The 13,681-nt window shown below is 42.0% G+C and overlaps 1 protein-coding gene across 5 annotated transcripts in view; it reads right to left on the bottom strand.

Moving 5' to 3' along the window:
* ppard (peroxisome proliferator activated receptor delta) overlaps positions 1 to 9,421 on the bottom strand; it is an 82,846-nt gene extending 73,425 nt beyond the window's left edge. For 2 of the 5 annotated variants that reach the window (XR_010005780.1, XM_003220339.4), the window contains exon 1: positions 9,322 to 9,387. The gene's annotated coding sequence lies outside the window, so the exon portion shown is untranslated. The other 3 variants (XM_016993293.2, XM_062979689.1, XM_062979690.1) reach the window with 3 other exon arrangements.
* Between the last annotated feature and the right edge of the window lie 4,260 nt (positions 9,422 to 13,681).

Here is a 13,681-nt window from a genome sequence, read left to right as displayed (position 1 = left end):
CATAGAATAAAACAACTATAGTATGTAGCAGGGGAAGGTAGGGGATGAGGTGAGTTAAGGGATGATGGGTGGGAGGGGAATGTGAGGTGGGAGAGGGAGAGGGGTCATTGGGGGAAAAAAGGGTGGGGTATTGGTCTTCTGTTATCTTCCATATCAGTTAGTATTGTCTAATATTTATAATTGTTCTTTCTGAGTTTATTGTGAAATATAATTTCTAAATTTTTCCCAGTTTGTTTGCTTAATGCCTTTTCCTCTGGACTCTTTCAATAAAAATGTTAATTTGTCCATTTTTTGAATTTCTGCCAGTTTCTGTAACCACATTTCTTTCGATGGAGTTTCGTCCGTTTTCCAATATTTGGCAAAAGCTATTCTTGCTGCTGTAGAACTAAATCACTGTATCCTGAAGATTTCAATCCTACCACCATCACAAAAATCTGGGACATAATGTCCTAGCTGGACACTGAGAGACAAAAAGTAAAATCCTTCTCTCTGTAGTTACAGCCATCAACACCAGAAGGATCCACTATAATCACTTTATCCATTAAAACACATATACAAACTCTACCATGTGGAATGGGAGTATGGAAGAATCTGGGGGCACATCCACACTGACACTATAATGCATCTTGGAACTGGCTTTGGGGGAACCAGATTTGGTTTGAGATCAGGAAGGTGATTACAAAGCCTGGGCTTAATCTGCTCTTTGTGTTTTTCCCCTATTTCCAATAGGAAATGCATACCAACACTCCAGAGACAAGGAGGTGGAAAAAATTAGGGGAAGTGATAGTTAGCAGTAGAGGTAACCAATTGCCTGTCCCAGGAGGTCACTGCTAGCCAGCCATGCTCTTGGGATGTTATTTGGTAGCCCCTTCATTCGAAATATTACAAAGCGCTTTAATAAATGCAGATGTCTATAATGTGCTCCACATTTTGTAGAGCCAACTTCACTCTGGAAAACTATGAGATCTGCTGCAGCACCTTAAAGGGCTTAAATTAGACTTCCTTGCAACTTTCTTAAACGTGCTGTATACTTTTTAATCTGTGCTTTGGCAGCATGTGTTTTGTGGTTCCCCCAGTTTTCAATCAGCTTGGGGCTGCATTAAATCGTCAGCATAGATAAGCCCTAAAACATTTCAATTTTTATACAGCTTTCTGTAAGTAGAGTCCCTTCCCCTCTTTTCTTTTCGCTGTCAAATTTCTGACAATGGTTCAGCAGTGGCTCCTTGAAAAACTCAGTAGGTGCTGGATATGTGACTATTCCCCTTTCCAGAAGAAGGCAGCTTGAAGAGAAAAGTTTGTGAGCTTTTCTGAAATCTGAATAAAAGATATTCAACTTATATTAGCAATGGGATAGCATATCTTAGCCTGGCTACACATGCATGGCAAAAAGATTGCACCTAGTTCACCAAGTAGTAAAGAATTTCAGATGAAAAACACAATTAAACCTCTCACACTGCTACATAGCTGCTGTGTAACGGCACGTACAATTCCATGCAAAGTAATGCTTGTGACAACAGTACAGGAATCAAGTCCATGTAACTTCTGAACATCACACACCACAATCCCAGTTTTCTTCAGGAAAAAAAAATGTAGAAGTGTGAGAATTCCAAATTAAAATGTGCCTCATACAGAAGAAAGTCCCACATAAGAAAACAGGCACATGGATGTGGATGTTTCTTCTTCCTAATTACCCTTGTATTGTTTTAACTTTAATGGAACTTTGCAAAGCACAGAAATTCAGAGAGCCAATAAAGCACCCTACCTTAAACAAGGGATGAGCACATCTGTTAAGTCTATTTCCACACACTGCCCCATTTTCCTGCCTACTTGTTTTGCACCAGTTCCATGCAGCATTTTTTTAAAAAATGGAAACAATCTGCATGAATTTTATGCTCATATTTCAGGTGGGTCAATTGCTATGCTTTCCTACATGGCTTTGAAGTGACACCATTTTTGGCACTTTTCAGATGTGTACATTTTCCAAGAACATTTCTTTATTTCTTTCATGGAACACATCACACCACCAAACATATACATAATCTCAGCCACAAATTGTATCTGGTTCCATATTCAGTCCAGGAGGTGCACAATTAAGTACACTGTCTTTATTTTAAAATGTAGCCAATCAAATTTCACACATATCCCTAGTTTAAAACACAGAGGAGAAATATGCTAACCAGTGTGCATGTAGGGCTTATGATATTAGATGACAACCTGAGAGACCCAGCTCAACTATCTGTTCAGATATAAGTATGTCTGGACATCACTATTTTGAAGCCTAATGCAGTACTTCTATATTTACATCAGTACTTCTCAAGCTGTCTGATGCAGGGGCACAAGCAATTATTTTTTTCTATTATATCCTATATTTGTCCAGTGGTAGACGTTGCCAATTTTAGACAATGAATTTTAAGTTTACATTTTATTAGTATTGGTATTTTAATCTTTGTCCTATGTATTGTGTTAATGGTTTTAAGGGAGTGCTTTGACTATGCTGTCTCCCACCTTGAGCCAAGAGCAGAGGCGGATAAAAAATAACATTTTATTATTATTGTTGCTGCTGATGCTTTGTTTTTTTGGAGACTTGCCAGGGGCCAGAAGGCTCAGGAAGTAGCACTGGCCTTGAGTAGCACTTATGGGGCTGTTGTGAAGATAATATGGGATGGGAGGAGTACAATTCCTTGAGACCCTTCAAGAAAAAAGGACATAAACGTACTCAAACTAAATGTGAAATACATCTATTCTATCACGGGCAGTGATTTACAGACAAAGCCTATAGTGAGGTGATCATTATTCAGCAATAATTCCTAAGGTGGAAAGGACACTGAGATGGGTAGTGTTCAGATGGTAGCAAGAAAGATCATATTTTGCCTCTTCAAAATCTAAGATTATCAATGGAGTCTGTCTTCCACTTTCTGCAATCTGTGAAGATAGGCTCTGGTAGTTACATTTGACAGTGCTTCCTCTTAGAAGCATCCTAAGCATGGAACTCCATCCTAAGGAAGGTCTGTCTATCTTAATCCCTTCTAAGTTTAAGGTAGCCAAGGAACACCATGCCATTTTACTTGGCCTTTGGATTTTACAATCAGAGGTGTCCTTTCTAGCTAGCTTTTAAAAGTAGTTGTCTGGTTTTAGAGGTATTTTTAAAGTTATTAGAAATGTTGTAATTGCTTTTGAGATATTTAATGTTCTTTAAGTTTCTTACCCATTATTCATTGCCTTGAGGCACTGGTGATCAAATAGGAATTAATACCTTAATTAAATAAAATTAAAACAAATAATAAAAATCAATCAGAACACATAACACTTGGACTTGAAATGCACCTGAATGTATATTTATATGTATAACTATGTAGGTTTTTAATGTAAGCTCTTAATTTTAATGTAATTTTTAATCTAAACGGATTTTTAAACGTGATATAAAGTGTTTTGATGTACAGTATATGCTCATATTGTAAGCCGCCCTGAGTCCCCTGAGGGGTGAGAAGGGCAGGGTAGAAATGATGTAATAAATAAATAATAAATAAATAACAGAAAATAGGATTTTAAAAATAATAACATCTCAGTTCTTTCACAGGCCAATATACAAACGAGAAGCAACTTACCACTGTCTATAGTGTATTCTGAAATCTTAGTAAACTCTTATCCAACTCCATTCTGATCAATAAAATTCTCTAAAAATTAAAAGCTATGCCATCTCTTAAGATGCTTTCACACTGAGGGAAAAACATTCTCATCTTCATATGCAGTACTTTTTATTTATTGTTGTGGTGTCCCTTCAAAGTTGTTTTTGACTTATGCTGACCCTATCTAAATGTTGTGTTTGTAAGATTTATTCAGAAGGTGTTTACCTGTACCCTTGTCTGAGGCTGAGAGAGTGTGACATACCCAAAGTCACCCACTGGGTTTCTATGACCATGTGGAGATTTGAACCCTTGTCACCTGAGTCATAGTCCAGTGCTCAAACCACTTCACTCCACTGGCTTGTTATTTTACTAGCCTAGAAAAAATGAGTATGTTTTGCTCTGTGCTAAGGCACAAATTATGCTTTATCTGTGGTGGGTCAAACACCACTGAACTGATTCTATAAATTTTCTTTAAATTCTTATATCCTGCTTTAAGGTTATCCATATTTAAGAAATCTGCAGTTCCAAGGCCTAACTTATTACGCAGCCTATCCACAAGCAGATATAATCCTTCGTTTGCATCCCAATGACATGCCTATTCTTGCTGGACAGTGTATAAGCAAGCTTCTCTCTCAACTTGGCACCCTCATAGCACTAGACTAAAACTTTGCAGACTGCAAGACAATTTACTAAGGAGAATCATGGCCACAGACCAGGAGGGCCGACTGCAGAAAGTCAGCAGAAGTGCATGGACAAAGTATGTTATAAGTATGTCAGTATATCTGCCATTCATGTGGATGAGTAAGAGGTTAAACTACTATTTGGCTCTGGTCCCTGACTCATTCCCTTGTGACCCAAGACACAGACAATGATGTGCCCCTTTATTGCTCAACTGATTCCTGTTAAAAGTCAGTTGCAGATTAGAGTATATTCTGTCATGACAAGTGAGTGGATGACATTTTCTCTAGACTTTTGCGTAACTCTAGCAGCTTTGTATAGTTAAAAGCCTTTGATGACTGGAGGCTACTTCAGTTTACTGGAATTATGCCATGCACATGTCCCTAAATGAGAGCTGAACAGACTCGAAGGAAACAAATACCTGTAGTTTAAGTCTAATCAGCAAAAGAGGGTAAAGTTGAGTTTTTTGCAACAAAAAAAAAACTAAGATCCATCATGGCTTTAGGGGACAATCTGTGTTAAGTAATGCTGTCCTATGGCTTCTGTAGTTCTTGCATAATATCAACTTCACCCTGATCAGTGTATATAAAAATGCACAATTACAATATTCTCTCTTCATAAAGAAATATACCCGCTCATGTGTGTTTCTAAAAAATTTAGTTTAAAAAAATCAGCTATAAAAACCTGGGTTGATTCATCCATGGGTCAATGTGAGTACAGTACCTTATGAACCATCCCCTTCTTTGAGTAACAAAAGGCAAGTGATAAGTCTGTCCTAGGAGAACCTAAAAGAAGCACAAATAAACTCTACTCTTTCCACCATGGTGTCACTTCTTGCCTTTTTGAATGCCTGGGCTAGCCCCTTGAGTTGGCATTAGTGCTTTCCCCCTCTGTGGAATGACTTTTGAGTTAGCCATGGGTCATATCAAAATCTATAATTTTGGCCCAAAAACTTGCCCTTGACATACAGTATATGAAATTGACTTATACATTATATACGGTATGTTGACAAAACTAGCATTCCTAGGCCATTAATTTCCTACTCTTTCTGTGGGGCTTCTCACATTATTTCCTATATCATTTTAACAAGGAAAATTAGCTGACTTACTGCTCCAACTTTCAATCCTTTAAGAAATCATTACCGTAATGCTGTGCTGTCTATCAGCTAGACATATATCCCACAGGAAAGAAGACTGTATTAGTAAAGGTTGATACCTGTGTATGAAGGGTGAACAAATTGCACTTTATAACAGATTTTCTGTTCTGGAACCATGTTTTTTTTGTGACAAATAAGTATTTTAAAATATATATAGCTCATACCTATACCACTCACAGTATAATGCTAAAAATGTCTACATAGAAGATAATTAAGTCCTAATGGATTCAGAGGAATGTAAAATGTATTTCGGTAATTCTATTTATTTGTTTACTGTCTGTATAGGATTGCAGTCTTAATTGTTTAATCACAAGTGCAATGGGAACAAAAATGTATATGTCATGAATAACAGCTCTAAACACACCCTCTATTTTACAAGATAAAGAAGTCTAAAAAGGCAATAAAGTACAATATATGAAGCAGTAGTAAAACACAGCAGGACAAAAGAATTCACTAATAATTGAACAAAACCTCAGACAATGGCTAATCTAACCTGATTTTTCTAACAGCACAGCAGTTCTTTATAGATTAGAACACAAAATCCCTCTTGTCTATGATTGTGGCTTTCAGAAAGGTAATAGAGAAATATTCACGTTTCCATCACATTGGAAAAATTGAAGCAGGGAATAACGATATGCCTGGTAATGGATGTCTAGTGCTATTGTCAAAAAAGAATGACAAACCTCCCTTGGAGTCCTATTACAGAAATAGCCTCTATGCCCTATTCAACGCATTCCTAAAAACAAGCATTTTACATACAGTAGAGTCTCACTTATCCAAGCCTCGCTTATCCAAGCTTCTGGATTATCCAAGCCATTTTTGTAGTTAATGTTTTCAATATATCATGATATATTGGTGCTAAATTCATAAATACAGTAATTACAATATAACATTACTGCGTATTGAACTACTTTTTCTGTCAAATTTGTTGTATAACATGATGATTTGGTGTTTAATTTGTAAAATCATAACCTAATTTGATGTTTAATAGGCTTTTCCTTAATCCCTCCTTATTATCCAACATATTTACTTATCCAAGCTTCTGCTGGCCCGTTTAGCTTGGATAAGTGAGACTCTACTGTAATTGGAAAAACCACATGCTTTTCCCACACAATTCCCAGTCCAAAAGCAGCAACATTCTGAATCCCAGAATGTCACATTAGAATAAAATAGCCTATATCTAACTCATGACCAAATTGGCCACTTTTACACTCAAATGTATCGAATTTCAAAGTATTTTGTTTCGCTTTATTTAGAAGATCATTTTTCCTCATAATTTCCAAACTGTTACATCAAAAGACTAACCAAACCTAGTTTAAAATATATTAAGAAGTATTAAGAAAGAATTCTTAAGAATCAAAGCCCATAAGAACACTCTTTATCCATTTAGTTTTGTTGCTCTGTTTTCAGAACTTGGGGGGGGGGGGGGGGGTTATTGTGTGAACTGTAAAAGCACCCAAAACCAAGTAGGAATTAACATAGAGATTAAAAAAACCAAAATTCTGCCTTTCTATTTTACTTTTGTGAATCATCACATCAACTTTTCTCCATGACTGCTGATGAATGACTTTGCATGTGCATGATACATCTGTCAAACTTTACTAAAATCACTGTCTTTTAAAACTGATTTTGTTCATTTGGGATTTTCCTCAAACAGTTGACAAAAATCAACTCTTTCCCAAAGACTCTTCAAGTCTTTCATAGCTGATGACAACCCTAAGGTGAACCTATCACAGAGAGTTCCTGGGAAAAGTTGTTCAGAAAGAGTTTGCCCTTGCCTTCCTCTGAGGCAAAGAGTGACTTGACAAGGTCACTCAGTAGGTTTCATGGCCGAATACAGATTCGAACCCCAGACCCCATAATTGCAGTCCAACACTCACAGCACTACACCATGCTGGTTCATATTAAACAATACAAACTTTAAAAATTACATGAACTTCTCCCACACACCCTATGCCATTGGGCAAATCCAACTAGGTCTTTCTTCATAGGTCCAGTCCTCCCCACAGCATTTTCCATCTTTCAGAAAGAAAATACACATATGCCAAAAGCAACAAAATACTCAAAGAGAGAGAGAGTAAACCAGTGCTGGTTCCAGAGCTATTCATCCCACATGATTCCTAGAGAGGAAAAGAGGGCAAGTAAATACAGGAATAGCCCCAAATCTATCACAGAATCATAGAGTTGGGCCCCTTCCACACAGCTGAATAAAATCCCACATTTTCTGCTTTGAACTGAAATATATGGCAGTGTGAACAGACAACCCAGTTCAAAGCAGATGTTGTGGGATTTTCTACCTTGATATTCTGGGTTATATGGCTGTGTGGAAGGGCCCACGGAAGAGACTACAAGGGCCATCCAATCCAACTCCCAACTATGCAGGAACACACAATCAAAGCACTCGGACAGATGGCCATGCAGCCTCTGCTTAAAATCCCCCAAAGAAGGCAAGCACAGCCCTTACCTCAGGGGTCCCCAAACTAAGGCCCGGGGGCCGGATGCGGCCCTCCAAGGTCATTTACCTGGCCCCCGCCCTCAGTTTTATAACATAATATTTTTATATCAGTTTTAATAATATCATATATTGCATATACATATAATATTGATAATAATATTATGTTATGCAATATAATACTAATAATAATACCATATAATAATATTAATTATATGTTATATATTACATATTATATAATAGTATAGTGGTATAGTTCAATATATTAATATATAATGCTAATATTGTGCTATGCTAATAATATAATGTATTGTATGTACATACAGCTGCTCTGAGTCCCCTTCTGGGTGAGAAGGGTGGGATATAAATGTAGTAAATAAAAGCAGTAAATAAATAATTAATTTTAGACTTAGGTTCTGCCAAAGTCTGAAATGACTTGAAGGCACACAACAACAACAATCCTAATTAACTTGACTATCTCATTGGCCAGTAGCAGGCCCACACTTTCCATTGAAATCCTGATAGGTTTATGTTGGTTAAAATTGTTTTCATTTTTAAATATTGTATTGTTCTTTCGTTGTTGTTGTTGTTGCACTACAAATAAGACATGTGCAGTATGCATAGGAATTTGTTGGTTTTTTTTTTTTCAAATGATAATTCGGCCCCTCAACAGTCTGAAAAATAGTGGACCGGCCCTCTGCTTCAAAAGTTTGAGGACCCCTGCCTTACCTGGAAGAGCAGCAGGCAGGCAATGGCAAGAAGCGGTAACTATCACTTGCCAAGTTGACTTTCGAAGTGGAGTGCCTGCCCCAAATATTTTGCTCCCTGAGGCAGGGAAGGAATAAGGTCTGATTCCCCTTCCATTGAACTACAAACCCAGACAAAGTTATCTTAGGGTCAATCCACACTGTGGAATTGCTGCAGTTTGGCACCACTTTCTCTGCCATGGTTTAAGGCAGGCATGGGCAAACGTCGGCCCTCCAGCTCTTTTGGACGTCAACTCCCACAATTCCTAAGGCCTTCAGCATCCTCTGTCAAACAGAGTATTGAGTATTCAGCCATAGCAGTTGAGGCATTAACAGATTTGCCCTTTCAGGTCAGCTCAGATCTGCTGTCTGAAGGGCCACTCTGCTATTCCAGGTGTTTTGGACTCCAACTCCCAGAATCCCTACACACTGGCAAGGCAGATGAGGCTTCTGGGAGTCGGGGTCCAAAAAACACCTGGGGGACTAGAAATCGGGGACCACCGGCCTAAGGGAAGGCCTTTCTTCCCCTCAGGCCAGTGATTCCCGGGCACCAGCCCTTCTGAGGCGTGAGGCCTTCTCCCTCTGCGACGCCCCAGAGAGCCCTCACCCCAAGCGGGGTTGCCCTTGGCAACGCCGCGCGCGCCCCCGCCGCCGCCACCTCACCTGCCGGCGCGCGCTCCCACTCCGCGCACAACTTTTGCCATTAAAACCCCCCGCTGGCCCGACAGCAGTCCGCCCCGGCCCCGCCCCGGCTCGAGGTACGTCACGCGCGCCGAGCATGACGCCACCGCGCGCCCGCTCCCCATTGGCCGAGCCGGGGCGAGGGAGGCGGTATTAGCATATCGCCACGACGACGGCCCAAGCCCGCCCCCGCCGCCCGCCGCCCCCCCCCCCCCTCAGGCAGAAGGGAGAGAGAGGGAAGGTTGCTCAAGAGGAGCGCCCTGGACTGAGCCCGATCGCGACCCAAACACAAGTATGGAGTGAGCGCTTCTGCCCCCCGCCCCCGGAAATCCGAAACACTCCAGGATGCTCCACGTGCGTGGCTGAAGGGGCGTCTACACTTTTGGATATACTCCCCGAGAACTGCAAAAGTACCGGTCTTGGCATGCACGAGTATAAGAGAAAATACAATTTCCTTATGCATATTAATAATACAAGGAATGCCACCAGTTGTCTATCACACCTAGCAGAGTATTATTGTACACTAGCATCCATGATCCGGAATTCTAAAACCGTCAGCTTTCTGATAGTTCAGTGGATACAAACTTTATTGAAATCCACAAGCATATGGACAATTTCAACAGAAAGGAGGAAGAAACAATAAAAATGAACAAAATCTGGCTACAAGTATGAAAAAAACTCTAAAATTAGGACAGTAAATAAAGAACAACACTCAGAAAACAAGGGAATTCCGGGCATGAAACAATCAGGGCCAGCTAACACCTCCCAACAAAGGATTCCCAGGCAGGAAGCAGCCAGGCTTTTAAGCTGCAAGGCATTTTAATGCTAATCAAGGTGACCAATTGCAATATTCATATTTGCCTCAAACAGACAAAGAGTTCTTTCTCCCACCCTGGACTTTCCACAGATATATACATCCCATTTGCCTAGTTTCCAACAGATCTCGCAACCTCTGAGGATGCCTGGTACAGATGTGGGTGAAACGTCAGGTGAAAGTGCTTCTGGAACATTGCCATACAACTGCAACCCAGTGATTCTGGTCATTAAAGCCTTCAACAACAAATCCAAAATTCCTCTGGTCCCAAATATCTTAGATAATGGGATACTCAACCTGCATTGAAGATAGACTGGGAATGCAGAAATAAAGCAGCCATTTGGGACCTAACTTATTTTGACATGGCTTTTCTTGAATATCAGATCACGTCTTTACAGGCTCAGGCCTTCGATACTGCCGGAAATTCCAGGTTATCAAATAAGAAAATCCACATTATCTGCTTTGAACTAGATTATCTACACCAGTGGTTCCCAAACTTATTTGGCCTACTACCCCCTTTCCAGAAAAAATATGACTCAGTGCCCCTTGGAAAGGGGACGTGGCTTAGAGGGGGTGGGCATGGCTCCTGCTCAAGAGGGCAGGGTCGAGCCTCTCCCCTAGTCCAAGATGCAGGGTTGGGAGGGGGAGGGGGAGGTGGGTGGGGCCACAAATGGGCAGCCAGGACTGGGATGGGCGGATTTATGAGCTCTGAGGCAGGGCTGAGCTTCTATCCCTGTCCTGCGGCACCTGCCAGGACACAAGAGGCGGGGCTAGAGGAAGGGGCAGGGCTTCTTCCCAAGGGCCTGACGGGGCTGAACCTCTATACCCCGCCCCCGTGTTCTAACAAGCGCCTCAGGGGTATACAGAGGCTCTTGGGAAGAGGCCCTGCCCCCGCTCCTAGCCCCACCCTTTAGTCCTAAAAGGCCTCTCAGGAGAAATATAGAGGCTCAGCCAGAGGCGGTCCAACCACCGGGCGAGGGAAGCATTTATTTGTGGCGCCATCGCCCCGGGGGCGCAGTCGAGCCTCCAGGAGGATGGCCCCACCCCCCGCCTGCTTCTCCTTCGGGCCTAGGCCTTCCCACCGTGACAGGAAGGCCCCTCCAGGCTGGCTGGGCCTTCCCGCGGTGGCCCACGTGGGAGGTGGGGCAGGGCATGTGGCGCGGGAGGCGGGGCCAGGTCTGGCCCTGCCTCCAGTGCCACGCGGCCTGACCCAACCAGCCTGGATGGGCCTTCCCGCTGTGGCCCACGCGCCCTGGCCCCACCAGGAGGCGTGGCCATGTGACGCAGGAGGCGGGGCTGCCCAACGGGGAGGTGGGGCCAGGGCACGGGGCGTGGGAGGCGGGGCCAAGTCTGGCCACACCTCCCGCATCACGCCTCCTGCAGTGCAGGGGAGGGGGTGCCAAAATTCATTTTGCCTACTAAGGCAAAATACCTCTGGGCTCAGCCCTGTCTTGTGCTCTAGCTCCACCCTCTGTGTCCCAACAAGCACCTCAGGAGAGGTATAGACTCTCAGCCCTGTCTCGGGCTCTTGGGAAGAAGCCCCGCCCTCCCCTGGCCCCGCCTCTGTGTCCTAATAGGTGCCATCACCGCCCCCTGGATCTCTGCAGCACCCACCAGGGGGCGATAGCGCCCACTTTGGGAATCACTGATCTACACTGCCATATAATACAGTTCAAAGCAGATACTGTGGATTTTATTCAGCTATGTGGAAGGGGCCACAGATGGGAATTCTGTTTCTCTAAAAAAGCAAATCTGGACTCGAGATTCATTGGGGGTTTGGTTTCTGGATACTATGGATACTCAATTCGTATTCATAGCAAAATGGGGTGCTTTTTACTATGTCATTGTATATAATGGCAAAATAAGTTTTTGCTTGTTGGAGTTTTTTTTTTGTTAATATTCTGTCATGAATGGTTGAATCCATAGACACAGAATCTGCAAAAGGAAAGTGGCAATTGTACTCTCCAATCCTCCTGATTTATCAGGGATAGTCCTGATTAATCTGTCATCCCACTTTTTGAAAATGTGCCAGTTACTCTCTCCTCCCACTTTCCCGCTCTGACCTTAGCTGCAAAGTGAGGTCAACGTGCAAAAGTAGTTTGCAGTCAATCAACTGAGCTGAGGAAAAAGCAAAGGCAGGGCACAATTCTGTTGCCCCCAATATAGTTGGGCAAAAGCACACTGCTGCAGGCATATAATCCAGTTCAAAGCTGGTAATCTGGATTATATGACAGTATAGATTTCTTAGCTTCTGTTGTTATTAATTGCAAACACTTACATCTTGGCTGTATTCTGAAGTTGTTTGGCACATATCTTCTTGTTTTCATCTGAAATGCTGCAGGGTGAGAATAAGTGGTTTTATAGCTATGAAAGCTTGTGCCAAAACCAGTCTGTCCCAAAGATGCTTCTCAATCCATTCAACTTCCTGTTCCCATACTTTTGCATTTTTTGCTGAGGCATTGCTCTCTTTTAAAACAGTTTATATTGATGGATAATCGAGCAAGCAAGGGCATAACAGCCTTCAAATTTACATCAAATTTCACATTCTGCAGGCAGCTACTTGCAGGATTGAGGGCACCTGCACAGAGCATCAGTATAGAGCAGCCTATTACTTTCCAGTTGCGTTGGATTACAACTTTCATCATCATTCCTCAACTGTAATCTGCATGATTGATGAAGGCTCATTTAGGTCGTATAAAGCCCCAAGGCTAAAATTTCAGAGTAGGAAACATTAGTATTTGGCAGGTGATGTATTAGCATGAAGAGAAGCATCAGGGGATGTGGCCATATTAGCTGTTACCCAAAAGAGTAAAATTTCCCATCCTATTTAGGAGCATGTTTGCGAAAAAAAGACCAAAAGGTCCCAGGTTCAAATCCCGGGAGCGGAATGAGCGCCCGCTGTTAGCCCCCCAGCTCCTGCCAACCTAGCAGTTTGAAAACATGCAAATGTGAGTAGATCAATAGGTACCTCCGGCGGGAAGGTAACGGCGCTCCATGCAGTCATGCTGGCCACATGACCTTGGAGATATCTATGGACAATGCCGGCTCTTTGGCCTAGAAATGGAGATGAGCACCAACCCCCAGAGTCGGTCACGATTGGACTTAACATCAGGGGAAACCTTTACCTTTACTTGTGAAAGAAAAGTCCCTAAAATTTATCCTGAAAGTGTCATACATTGAACAAAAGCCGTATTTTTCTAAGTTAATTTGTACTCTGTTTTTTGTATTTGGAAGCCCCTCATCAGAAGGTGTATATTGTAGTTCATATTTCTTGTACATAAATCCAGTAATGTATGTTCTCCTTCATATTGGCTATTGTGTCGTTTTCAGAGAGTTTAAGACTACTGATTTCCAAAAAGGATGGAGTCTGGCTTTAATTGTCTCACACACTCCATATGAAGGTATTGGAGTCTGTGCATGTTCAGAGTCACATGATTGGTATTTAATATTGTTATACTCACCCAGCTTTTCCAGGTGTTGAAATACTTTGGGGGCAGTATTCAACCACGCTTCCCTTTGGAAGGGTTC

This window comes from Anolis carolinensis, chromosome 4 (genome assembly GCF_035594765.1).
Source record: "Anolis carolinensis isolate JA03-04 chromosome 4, rAnoCar3.1.pri, whole genome shotgun sequence".
NCBI classification, from domain to species: domain Eukaryota; kingdom Metazoa; phylum Chordata; class Lepidosauria; order Squamata; family Dactyloidae; genus Anolis; species Anolis carolinensis.
Note: the sequence above shows the minus strand (reverse complement) of the source record. Positions and strands in the feature narration are given on the sequence as shown.